General features: G+C 43.1%; 1 protein-coding gene across 4 annotated transcripts in view; it reads right to left on the reverse strand.

Annotated features, from left to right (window-relative positions):
- Positions 1-14,312, reverse strand: part of LOC117754004 (partitioning defective 3 homolog) — a 342,820-nt gene that overhangs the window by 20,608 nt on the left and 307,900 nt on the right. The gene's annotated exons all lie outside the window — the stretch shown is intronic.

Consider the following 14,312-nt stretch of genomic DNA (forward strand, 5'->3'; position numbering starts at 1 on the left):
CTGGTGGGTAAAATAAGGGGATAGGGAGAGATATAAAGCTAAAAACATTGTCAAAATGGACACTTGACTCGAGGACCTGTCACCCTGTCATTGTGCGTGTCCTCGGGAGTCGCACTTACAGGTGGCATGCCAGCAGTGGAAATGATTGCTTGCTTGGGCCCAGTGGATTCTGGGCACAATTACGGTGATAATTGCAGATTAGAATGAGCACATCCTTCTGATGATAATGGGCACGAAGACATGCTGCCAATCAAGCTTCATTAAAAGCCACAATAAATAGCAGCTCATAAATGACGCGAGGATCTCAGAGCATCCCCCTGAGTAGCACTTGGTGAAGTGTAGTTATCTTGTTATTCGTATTGCCTGAACAAAATCAATTGTATTAGTTATACTCCATTTGATTCCTATAGCTTTATATGTGTGGGAGTGCATTAGGCCTTTTATGTGGATGTGGGCAATTAAGTGGCTCACTGGGGTGTGAGGTGCCTTCTGCTTTTAGGCTGTGGGGTGATGGTGGAGTCCGTCTATTACTGTTCGTAATGTTGGTAAAAGAAGAGCTTCTGTGCATAGACTATATGTACAAATCTATGACAGCACTTATAGGCTAATAAAAGAAGAAATTTCCCTTTAAAATGTTGTAACTAATTGATAGACTAAGAAATAGCAGTTTCAGAAAGAGCTCTACATCTATTTGGTTTCATCTGTTTGTTATTGTCATCACCCGACTGCAGGTTTCTCTTAATATGTTTGCCTAAGCTTTACTGTGCACACACACAGCCATGCAATTGAGAAGGAAAAATTAAAAAGTATCAGCAATTCTGAGTTGATTCTGTTTATGTTTTCTCCTGCTAATGCATATTCTGAAATACAGGTCACCATCATCCCTGCTTGCTGAGAGAGAGAGAGAGGTCTGGTGGAAAAAGACCAAATATAGAACTGGAAAGCCCAATACATGCAATTAGCTTAATCCCTGAGGCTGGTCAAAGAGAAGACGAGGCTGACTCCGAACAAACAACCTCGTAAATTTTTAACTTTGACCCTCCAGGGAGGGTCATTGCTAGCATCAGCATCTCAAGCAGTCACGACCCGGCTAGAGGAATCAGGGGGTGCAGTGAGAGCCAGCTGGGGATCCAGACAAAGACATTCAACCCAGGCTATAAACAAGACTACGTGAGTCCATATACACTCACAACATTAGATGACCTATTGCCCTTCTCTCACCCACTAAAGCATCAAGAAAGAGGAATGGCCTTCATCGCTCCAGTATGTGGTGGATAAGTGGTGGGGTGTGCACTGCAACAAGATCAGCTGAGACAAGATCTCCAGAAAATTAAAGAAATAGCAGCACAGCACTTCATATTATTTCCCCAAGAGCTACAAATGGAAATTGCATCAAATATGGGTTGGGAGTGGGGGTGGGATTTAACTTGGGGTGAATTTGTCATGGTAGTTCAAAGGAGGCCTGTGCAATATCTAGATTATCTTTAGGGGTGTCCTCCATCCAGCATGGGGGGAGTTGATGGGATTCTTGGAAAGCACTCCATGTAATTATCCAGTGTAAATATATTCATATGGAAAGAAAAAAGAGCTGTAAGATAAGCAGTGACGAAGGGCAGGAATCTACCACAAAGTGGCATCAGAAGCTGCGCTATCACAGCAATAGTCGACAGAAGGCCTGTCTTCATTCATAAAGAAGATGGATTCTGCTGCCTTCCCTGAGAGCTCCTCAGAGCTGGGGTCCCTCAATGCATAATTAGTCAGCATGATCGTTGCTGATGCATCAGGTGTCACTTCTTTCCAGTTCCCCCATGAATACATCAGTGTCTGTAATAGGCCTGAAGAACAAGAAGTGTGAGAAAAGATTGGGGGGAAAACCTGGTAGCAGTTTATGTTTGAAGATCACCTCAGCAGTTAGGATGGATGTGTCCATGATACCAGCAGTATAAGGCTATGAAGGGATAGGAATGAGCACTGCTCATCACTTTGCTATAAGCCATGTCATGTTTATGCTTAAGGGAAAATGTCTGCATCATGATCGTATGAGTTTACAGGGCTTAATCCCGCTGCAGTTTTTTTCTTATGAAAGTCCTCTTTTTAAAATGTAATTCAATGGAAAATAGGATACTGCCCGTAAAGCAATTAAAAAACATGGGGGAGATAAAGTATCCATATGCCACAGAATTTTCACAGCCAGCATCTTCATTCGGGCCTGCATAATGAGGTCTGTTCAAAATTCATTTGTGTGTTTGCAGACTGAAATGTCAGCACATGGCCTCTCAGGGTGGCAATGCTGCTCCCATATGCATGCAAACATGCCCACGCAACGCAGGCTGCAACACACAGACGTAGAAAGAGACACAAAGACGACGACACACACTCACTATCTCACTTTCCCCGTCTCCTCACTTTACAGACACTCATATTCAGTAAAGTCACACTACTGCTGTATTTACAGATTGGGTGAGAGCTTATTCTGAGGGCTTACCGGGTGAGGTGAACCTGTGAATTCACAGGCATGCAGAGTCATGTCAAACAACAAGGATTCAGGCCTGTTTGAACAACAACAGACTCTCCACTGATCTCCTCCCCCTCCTCCCGCTGCTGCTCCAACTCATCCTTGTCTTATTTAGAAAGGATTAAAAGTAGCTGAAGTTGGGAAATACCATATAATACAAAAAAAAAAAAGAGGCAAGCTCCCTGAACTTGTTATGAATGTAGCTTTGTGACAGAATCAAATGTTAAGGTTTTATTCATACCCCCTTGCAGGGTTACAAGCTATAAAGCAACTCCTTTATTTGGGCATTTGTTTAGTAAAAGGCTATGAAAGGGCAGTTGTATGAATATCTCTATATGCGGACATATGTGTGACCTCCATCCCACCTGTGTTTTCAAACCTGACCTGTGGACAGGGGTCATGAGCCCTCTGAGGCAGCAGTTTGAGGTATGTGGATGCCTGTCTGTGTAATAGTCATCCCTTGATCCGGGAGGATTTGGCAGATGTCTCACACACCACAAGGCTTAGGCCAAGGATGCATAGTATGCCACAGTCCCCCTCTTCGCTTCTGTTGGTGGATCAAAGCCACAGAAAGTCTCGGCATGTCCTATAAACATGCAACTGGCCAATAAAGGAGTAATCCAATCACTGAGAGTGCAACATGGGTCATATGAGCATACCTAAGGCCAGGGGCCAATCCCAGCCAATCAGAATGGAAAACACAGAATGTTATAATCCTGGAGATAATATTTCATGATATGAAGTTTGACAGGAGTTGTCACAGACTTGTTCATTTCTGACTAAAGTAAAAAAGGCTGAACTGTTAAGGCTCCGGTCTGACTTTTAAATCAGGCGGTCTGTTATTTCTTATCTGATCACTGTTGATTGAAATTCTATCAGATTGTCTGGTTTCTTGCTCTGGCCCCAGTATCTCAATGCAGCAGATGAGGGGGCAAGCTTCTTAAGTTTGGGCCCTTTGGCAATCTCGCATCAAGTCAAAGGCTTAGCTCATCTTTATTCCATCGCCCTGTGGACTTTCATTTATTTCAAAGACACAGAGATGGGGCATTTTTTTGGGGAGATGGACAGCCTTTGGGACCTACTGCGATGATTGAAAAAGATTAGATATGCATTACCGCAGGTCATTTTTGAGGCGGGAAAGGGACAAAGATAAAACATTTTTTTAGATCCTTCAGAGGAAATCGGCATACATCGGCCAATCGGCTGTGATTTCTGCTGCAATCAAATGAAAACAGTTAAAGCATATATTTCCTTCCACTTTCTGCTCTCTATATCCCAGCTTAATAAAAATATCCCAGTTCATTCTTGCCTCTCCTTCATTTTTTCCCTTTTCGTTCCCATGTGTTTTATCTCTGAATGCCTCGGTCCTCCTCTGTGGTAACAAGGATAGGTCATGAATTCCCTTCTGTCTTCCTCATCCTCTCCCACTAGCCTGGTAAGTGACAGCTGCAGGCCGGACAAAGGCCTGATAAAACCATGGATTTGTCAGGCTCTGACTTCACCCATGTCCTCCTGTGACTGATGCACTGACATTGGCGTCTCGCCAGCTGAAATCCCCACTTCTAGATGGGGGCTCTTTCTGTGAATGTGTGTGCATGCATGTCTATCTATGGTTCCTTTCAGACTCCATATGGAGTTCTCGGGGGTCCTCAGAGGCCATCATCTGGGCTGACTGCCTAGACCATGTTAGTGACGTGACTGGGTAGCATGGAGCTCTGATTAGCAGGGGAAAGAAGCAATTTGTGTTGAGCTGCTCCCTCCTCCAGACTGTCCAACATGACTGGCCTCTGGTGGGCCGTTCATCTCCCACTTCCCTGGAGTGAGAATGGAGATATAGCTCTGCCCTGAAGGGAACCACAGAGGATTGTCCTCTAGGAAATGCAGCTCATAGAAAACCAAGAAAAGGGGCAGGCCTGTGGTTATCCCTTGGTCCCTTTAGAAATACACACCCTTCTGTATTTCAAAAGGCCAATTTTCCCCAGCTCACATATCCCCTGCCACCCGGCCTGGCTCAACTTCACCCCAGTTTGCTTTATTACCACAAAGACATGTGCTCCAACCACTCCTTCCTACATGTCATATATATCTTTCTCACTTTCATTCTTCTGTTTAAGGGAATTGTCAAACTACAGGTGCAAGAGAGCAATCGGCCTGACAGCTGTCTACATGTGAGACACCATCAATGCCTTCTGCCCTGCCTTCTCTCTGGCAAGTTTTACGGCTTTGGTTCCAAAGTAAACGCACTTTAGATGAGTAACAGTATTTTTGTTTCTGTGCTGGGCAGTGCGATTGGTTTATTCATATTCGGAAGAAAAAGAGGTGTGACTTAAAAAACAAAAAAAGGAACTGAAAATAGTTTTTGTTGTTTTAAGACATGCAGAATGTGGTCTTTGGATTTAATGCTGAAGCGAAAGAGGCCTGGATGGCAATCTACAGACAAATGAAATGACAGGAGGCAATGTCGTGGCAGAGCCAGCTTGATGGCCAGAAGATTCTAGTAAATAAAAGTTAAAAAATTAAAAATGTTAATGCTCAGGTGCAGTTCAGAAATGAACCAATTATTCAACTGATCTTGTGAGGCAGATTGCAGCTGCTCTAGCTCAGAGTGAAGAACAGTGACAAGGTCAGGGTGGCTGTCCATTAGAAGTGAATGCAATTTACAGAGGTTGAAAAATATATTTTACTGTAAAATAAAAAGGCTTGAAATGTTTGACTGTAAAAATGTGGTCATGTGTGTTGCTTGTATTATCATTTATCTTTAAAGGTAAGAGCAAACCCAGTAAATGCTGTATAATACATTCTATGAAAACTCCCCACAAGATTAATTTAGCTATTGCATCAAATTCAATCGAGGGCAAACCAGTTTACATCCAGCGGTACCAGTGTTATTTTCTGAGTGGCTTCTTCTGAGTGACACTGAGACGCTTTCATACAGCTAACACGTTGTACAAAGGGGGAGGCCCAACATTAACATGGAGTGCATGATAAGAACTTCATCCACCTCTATTGCTGGCAACTTATCTATATGTTATTTTCTGGGAAGAGAGGAGCGAGGCGGCTCCTAACTGACAGCTGCGTCCATGAAGAAAGAGATGAACTTTGAAGTTAAAGCCCCTAATCCTAGTCCATTGATTCAGAGGCACTTGCTCACTCTGAGAGAGAGAGTTGGGTTTGGAGTATGGCTCGGACTGTGTAATGCATTCACACAGTCAGAAACACACACACACACTCACACATGCATGCACACACATCAGAGTAAGTGCCACTTTGTAATGAGACAAAGCTGCACTGCATGCTGATGATTAAAGCTAATCATGTGTTCACAAGTTGCAAAGACAGACAAAATTAATTTGCTGGATCGTGCCCCAGACCCTTTAATGCTGCAAATCTTTGATTTTCAAAGAACCATATAAACAGCAAGATAAAACACATGTGACAGCCCAAGTTTCATAACAGGGTGAATAATTATCTTCAAATAAAAAAAATTGTCCCCTCACTGCAGTGTTACAGTGGTTTATGTTGTTCAGAGACATCTGATGAGTCTACATTCTTCTGCAGGGTAAGCAGAGTGACGAGTCAGTCTTAAATAAGGTGTGAAGGCCACAGGATAAAGTATCCGTCTAAACAGGTTAGCTCAGCTTTTATGAGCCCATCAGGCTTTAAAGACAGCTTTTACGAGATATCAGCTAGCTAGACACTAAGAGGGGAAAAGCGAAGTGAGCTGGGGGTATACTATATTACTTAGGTTTCCAGTATACTCATTTATGGACCCTGACACCAAAATACTTGGTCTAAGTATAGGTTGGCGCCGTGAAATATGAAATATATGGTTGCTGCATTTTGCATTATGTGACCTCAAATGAATTCCCCGTGAGACTGATATGTTCCAGTGACAAGTCACCTTTGCAGGTTTCTCTTTTGAGTAACACTCCAAAACCCAGAGAGGGAGAGACGAGACTTTGGAAAAAGCACAAATTATTGTCAGCACTTGGAAAGAGAAGCCAAGTAGATCCTGTGACAAGTTTGTCAAAGCAAGTGTTGATACTGTAAATGCTGATGCCACATTTGAAGCTAATAAACTGCAGAAGGAAAGTGAGTCAACTGTTGTAAAATTAACGAGAAAGAAAAAATAATAAAAAACCTGAAACCAATTAATTCTCTGAACTGTGACGTATAAAAAGAGAAAACTGGGACACTTCCTGTTGTTCATGTTTCTCAGTCTTGGTGCACTGCCACAGATACAGTCTCACAATCATCTCCAACCTGCTAAACCAGGTCCAGCTGAGCTCATCACAGCTGTGAGATCCCACAACCCCCACCCCCCCATCCCCCGCCAGACCTCTCCTTCCCACTTGACTTACTTTTTTCACTTTGCATTTCTGACGCTGCCTCATCCCTCAGCCTCTCCCGTTCTGGAATTGTTAGTGTGGCACAAACCGGCACATTTCTTTTTTTTTTAAAGTGCAGTGTACCAGTGCCTCGGCAGGAAAACAGACAGTGTGGAGGGATGCGATTCAAAGAAGTGAGTTCCTGCTAAAAAGCTGAAATGGGGTGAGATTTCACTCAAATAAAAATAGTTGAGGAAATCAGCAGACAAACAAATATTATCAAGTGCACTTTTCAAAACAACTCATATTTTAAGTGGTGGTAAATTGACCTTCACGCTTAGTAAAAATGTCATCACACACAACACTGTAATTACACAGTACGTTGCCTCTGGTCAACTTTTTACGAGTTTCAGATCATTTCCAAATTAATGATTTACTCACTATTTTTTTTTTTTTTATATCAACCTGCAGGGAGTTGAAACTGACAAAGAAAATAGAAAGAAATAATCAGTTAGAATTCGTCTCTTGAATGTCTGAGCCTTTCAAAACCAATTGGACGTATCCACACAATCCCTATTTGCATCTGTGTGGTGATGTAATGATATTGTGCTGTGGTTATTTCCAAGAATAAAAGCCAGCATGATATTCATTGTGTTTGAACAGTATTCCACAACTTTACTGTTTATTCTCTGTTAACTGATAACACTATTGTGTGATGACTGAATATCAGTGGTTGCCTGCAGAGCTGGAGAAACGCATGATGTTGAAATGTGACGCTACATTATAAGCTTTTAAACACTGTTATGCTCCTTTAATATTCAAAGACATCAGCATGTGAATGAGCAGGGAATCAAGAAGGTGATGAAGGTGTTCACTGACCCTCTCTTTGCTTTTCTTGCACGTTGCTTGAGTGACACGTGATATTTAATGAACGGCTAATATTAGATTTCAGTTGGGCCTGGGCAGAGCTGATGCATTGACCATATATTACATATGTGCTCAGAAATGTATTATTAACATCTGGTGCATCATTTTCAGGAGGACTGCATGGCTGATGTGGAAGGTTCACTTCTTCACTGCTGCATTCAGTGGTCACACATGCATACATTTAAAAAAATATATATATCTTTTTTTCCGCATCTAACAAGCAGAGCAGATATCCTGTCTTTTATTAGGGCACTGAGGTCTCCCAGGTTCACTCTCCAAGGCCTGCACCACAAAGTATCCCCGTTTTACGCCAGCACGACATCACACAGGGCTGAATGCTGACAATCGCTCCCCTCTCCAAATGTCAGAGGATGACGCTCAGCGGGCAAGCTGTGATGCATGGGTAAATAATTCACGCCAGGCCTTGGTCGCTCTACTCGCCATCCCGTACTCAAGCAGCCCACAAGTCCTCTCCTCCATGACCCCCCGTGCAGCTGCTACTTCCTCTATACATAATTAACGAGGAGGCACAGTGTGATGCCCGTCAGTCAGAGTGGTGCTAGGGCCAGGGCCACTTTAAACAATAACAATATTGATAGTGGGTGTAATAAAGCAGAATTAAAAAGATGGGCTACTGTGATTTTTTTGCTCCTGGCGCAGCTGGTCCCTGCTTTAAGTGGCGAGGAGAAAGGAAGGGGGGGGGGGGGGGGTGGTTTTACTTCTAGGGAAGGGATACATGTACAGAAAAAAAGAGGGGAGGGAATAGAAGTAGAAGAGGGGAACTGTTACCCCCCTCCCTCCCGTCCTCAATGGCTGCTCTTCTGTACTCTCCATTACTGGATTAGGTCCTGGAGTCCTCCTCTGAAAGCCATCGGGAGGGAAGAGGTAGGAGGTCAGGGGTTATGACCTTTAGTAATGGCCACGCACACAGACAAGCGTAAAGAAGAAAAGATGGAGATGGCAACATCGTTTCAATTTAGGCCATCAGTGTTGTGTAATAATCAATATGTCGGTCAAGAGGTTGGCAGTCACTGACAGATGGAGAGACAAAAAGAGGAAGAGTGAAAGGACAATAATGAGAGAATATGAGGTAAAAACACTAATTAGTGTTCATATAAGAGTAATTTGTCTCCTGTCTTAATACATAGATGAATCATAAACATCAATAAGTGATTAACATAATTAGTTTAACACAAATAAAATCTACTTTTGAACAAGACAAAATATGCTAAAAGTAGAAATTCTTATTCATGTGAAAATCAGTTGGAGGCTGTTGCACAGACATGAATGTGACCCATTGCAGTCATTCCTGTTTGTTTTCATGCTTTTCAAACTTAGTTTGAACACCTCTCAAAACATGCTAGAGAGATCTGTTGTGTTTTTTTTTCACAGTGAAATCACTTCCTCAGCTATTTCCTTTACACAAGGGACCAGCTGATCACCCTGGAGACCAGGACAAAAGACATGCAACCGAGATCTGAGGATGAGGAGGAAGAATGATGCGACAAGGAAAGAGAGCTGGTTCCAGACAACAGAGACTGATGGAGAACAGTGTATCTTCCTTCTCTCATCATGGGCAATGCAAAGATCACTGGACAACAAGATGGACGAGCTGACGGCCCTTGTTCAGAATCAGATTGTAGTGTTGTGTGTTTCACAGAAACATGGCTACAAGGAGATGTTACAGATCCCATTACTGTCATAGACCGTTTTCAGATGGTTCTGGAGGACAGGATCTGCAGCTCTGCAGTTCTGCAGCCCAGACCATGAACTGTAGCTGTGGGGCTACATGCACAATACATATCTCACATCAACACCTCAGTTAACCTGGCAACCGTGTGTGGCGTCATCTGCCCTGTTACTACGTCATGATCTCAGGGGACTTAGACAAGACCCTCCCCACTTTCACTCAGTTTGTGGAAAAGAGTAGTCAGCATCCTGAGCCAGCTGAGGCACATTACTTTTTGCACATTTGTATTTGAACATTTTCCTACTCACTTTATTCTATATATGGTGGTTTTTAATTTCCCTAATTGTGTGTTATCGCAGTGGTAACAATGCAATTTGCTGTCAGGATCATTAAAGTTTATGTGACTCTGGCTAGAAATTGTTTTCAGTCTTTATGCACGTGAGACACATTCACATATCAAACCCACTGGTCTTCCTGACAGGTGCTTTACAATGCTGTAATGCATTTGTATCAGCCCATAAATTCACAAAGTCAAATCAGTGAAGAAGAAACTCTGCCATTACTGCTATCACCCATCAACCTCCAGGAGCCTTACATATGTTAATGCCCCTTCAACCTGTGACCCTCACATTCATGACATCATTATCAGCCCAGCCAGACATAATGTTGGCCTGTCACCGCTATGATCTATGGTCACAGTGGCTCTCCCTCTTAATGAAGCCATTGCGCTGCCTTAAACTGCTGAAGCCGCGACGAGCCTGGCATAGCCGTCGCTCAGCTTAATGTGAGTACACATCCATCATCTTACATCAGGCATCAATCAATCAAAAGCCCCCATGACAGCTGGTAGCCCTGCACCCCCCTCACAATGACCACCGTACACACACACACACACACACACACACACACACACACACACACACACACACACACACACACACACACACACACACACACACACACACACACAACTCATTGGCTGTGATTATGATCTCAATTATCATCATGACCGCAGGCCAACACTTCCCCTGTGACCGACATGCTAATCAGGAGCACTGGCAGTCAATAATCAAGGCTCGGAAAAGGCCATTGGGTACAGAACTGGTCAAGTATAATTATATCTCTTAATGTTAATTGGCCTAAATGAATAAGCTTGGACCTCAGGAGAAACTGACAAGATCTGGAGGGGACTAAAGTCAACTTACAACACTACACGGTAAGTGGTTCGATTTTTATTAAACATGCGCATGTATTCAAAAAGCCAATCCTGTGACATGGCAGCGAAGCCATGATCCTAAAGTGTCTTTGTCCTCCCCAGAGATTTAGAGGGTCATAACTTACCATGTCCAGTCTTACCAAAAGCTATGAGGTCAGCTGTGACAGGCTTTTAGTCAACAAGACGGTAACAATGGCGGAGTTCTCCGTGCACCCACATTCTTATGCACAAACAACCCCTCCCCCAAGTAGCAGAGGCAGCAGCTGAGGTGGGTCCCAGTGGTCTCCTGTCCTGTTGTTTCTTTTCAGCAACATGGATTTGAATCTAACTTGACTGGGCTTTAGTTTCTTCATGTCTGTCAACAGACAGCTAGTGTGGATGATATTGCATCTGTCTCTTCTGTGCAGGCGATTATTGGACTTCCCCAAATATGAGCAGTTATCACAAACCAGATCACAGTGTAATCTCTTTTAATCCTCTGACTAAACTGCTTCTGAGGCAGAAAAAACAAGAGCTGCAAAGAGAGGGAGGGGGTAGAGATGAGAGAAGGGCAGCAAAAAGAAAGAGAACTGCACAGAAGCAGAGTCTGTGTCCTCAATAACAGACATCTATCTAATTAACCTCCTCCACTGAGAGGAACTCCTGTCTGGCATTTTAGGAGTCATGAAAGGATACTGCAGTTTCATGAGAGGGATCAGAGTGGACATCACAGCGATAAGAAAAAATAGATAGAGCACCTCTTATGTTATTCTATCTCATAACCCACTTCCTCCCTTTGGCAAGGCTATATGTTCATGGGTAAAAACCCTATAAGGAGCCACATTTTAAATGTGACAGCAAAGCACTCAGCCAAGCTCCTAATGCACCTTGTAATGTCCAAGAGAATTATTCAGGCCTGGTTAGGTGGCTGACTTTGGTGCTGGGGTTTAAGGTTAGACTGCAGTTTCAGTGAGGGGAGCTGAGAGACACTGATGACAGAACACTGTCACCTTCAGGTGGTTTAAGGAATGGGTGACAGGGACGACTTCTTGTGACGGCGCTCCCAGAGTCCCAGACGAGTCAGGGAGGATTAGCCACAAAGCGGTCATGGGTTCGCCCACAGATGGTGACCGTGGTGGCTGATGTGTGAATGAACGCACCAGCGAGTCAAAACTACATCTGCTTGAATACACACACATGTATGCGTGCACACTCGGACACACAAAATGCTCATTATCCCTAAACTCCAGCTTGGGTTGGAGGGTGGGAGGTGGGGGGCATCAGAACAAAAGCATTAAGTAGGAGTGAGCCCTTTAATTATGGGCCAGTGTTCGCAGAACTCTCAATGGAGCTGAGAACAATAGAGGTCTTTGGTAATGCTCAACCTGCTGAGTTAACACATATTCTCCAGGTATGACAAAACACACACATACACTCACACACACACACAAAGCCACTGGCCATGCCATGGAAATGAAGCAATAATTGCCTCGTTGGTAACTGAGAAGTGAGTGGCCAGTCTGAGCGGAGACAGAAATATCTGAAGCACATTAATTTAGCTTTCCTCTCACACGAGAGCCAGTGAATATCCTATTATTTACCATCATCTCCAGCGTTTGATTTAAACCTACTACTGTATGTGTACAGTACTTACCTGAATATATGATTACTAAATGAATTTTGAGTGAGTGCAGAAAACAAGAGGAAATTAGTTTATTTCACATCATTTTTCCTTTTACTTTTTGTATTCCTCTGTGATTTCTTGTGAATTGCTAAAGACCATAAACGCCTCATATAATGCGAGGCCATTAAAACGCACAATTCCCAACAGCTGTACGCTCTGTAATAAAATGTTCTTCATGGCTTAAAGGATGGTAAAGACATGATACTAAGTGAGTAAATTGGCTCTCCTATGGCCTCCCAGTGTGGCAAGGTGTCCGGGAATGTGGGTCCGTGTACTGAATGTGTGAAGGATGAGACCTATAAATAAATGGAGTGCTGATGGTGACCATATGACCGTATGAGAAGTGACAGCTTTCCCTGTCAGTACATTTGACAGGCTTAGGGATAACTCCACATGCCTGGCAAATTGGATTGGAGCTCTGGTGGCTTTGCAAAGGGAAAAAAAAAGATGAATCCCTCCCTGCCTCCTTCTTATCCCCCCCCTCTATCTTTTTCTCCCGCTCACTTTTACCCCCCATTTTCGGGAATTCAAAGAAGTGAGAAATGAGCTGGTAATGGGTAACAGTTTCTATTTCATGTTTTAAAGTCTGAGCGGGAGGCCGGCAGGGGAGCTGATAAATCATCACTGGTGCAGATTGAAAAACATTATCACCTATAAACAGTCCAGCTCCCTCCCCTTATTCCATGAGAGCACTGGCAAGGTGATCTTCTGAAGAAGACGGGGAGAAGGACAAGAGAGCAGGCTTTTGAAACTTCTGACAGCACGACAGCGTCTCAAGGACACCATTGGGTCAACTGAGAAAAACAACATTAAAGAGACTCAAAATGGATACCTTCAACAACACCTAACATCCCAAGAGTCAGGCGTCTGCACACTTCACACTAGAGCCCAATTCAACAACAACAGGAGACACTTACTGAGAAAAAGAATGAAATCAGCCCGACAAGTGGTATCAAAATGTTCTCAAAATAGCTTTAACAGGCCAGTCAATATGGCAAAGCTTAACTTATGCCATACACGGGGATCTTGTAAAGATTAATAAGATGGGAGAAGAGAGAGAAAAAAGTACATTGATGTGTAAAAGAGAAGCAAAAACTTCAATGAGCAAAAGCAGCTGGTGGCAGTAAACAGTGGTTGCCAATTGGCCAGCGCTCACACAACGCTAATCTCCAAAGCAGGGCATGGTTACCGTGTTAAAAATGTAACAAGTCAATTTAGCTTCCAAAAGTCACTTTAACATAAGTAACAGGAGGGACTGGGTACTTTTTTTCTGGCACTTTTGGATCTGATATTAGAACATTTTATAGGGATTGAATGAATGTTGTATCTACAACCAAGAATGTATTGGCTTAACCAGGGAGAATAAAAAAACATTGACAAATTTGTCTCGATAAATGACTAAATATCAAGATTTACTCAGGAATCAAAAGGAAAATCTTTAAAAATCCATTCACAGCCCACAAGGATAATGGTGTTTATGTGCTTGTATGTGTCTGGCCCATCATGCCGCTTTCTTTTGAGAGCGGATGAAGCTGGGTGACGTTTCTGCTCCTCATATTGTAGCTGTGTTTATTGTAATATTTCTTTAGAAACTGAAACCCTGACATTTTACGTCTGGTAGGTTAGTTTCCTTAGCAGAAAGACATATTTGCACAAGGTTATCACAATATTCCCCAAGTGGGTGATTTCCAAACTTAAAAAACATGAATTGGCTATTGCTCCAGTAAATCCAATATTCTTGACTGCCTGTGTAATTTCAGTAACAGCAACATTGCACAACAAGTGCTAATAGCTTCACATGGCAACTCCTCTAAAGACACATTCAGATTAATTTCCTGTGTTGAATGGGGATAGATACACACGGCAGGCTCACTCCAGACATGTGAGGTACCAGGATATAAAGCCAAGTTTATGTGGCCACGTTTAGAGGAATGAGAGCTTGCCACATGCTCTGGCCATTGTGCTCCTTCAAG

The sequence above is a fragment of the Hippoglossus hippoglossus genome, chromosome 20 (assembly GCF_009819705.1).
Source record: "Hippoglossus hippoglossus isolate fHipHip1 chromosome 20, fHipHip1.pri, whole genome shotgun sequence".
Classification (NCBI taxonomy): domain Eukaryota; kingdom Metazoa; phylum Chordata; class Actinopteri; order Pleuronectiformes; family Pleuronectidae; genus Hippoglossus; species Hippoglossus hippoglossus.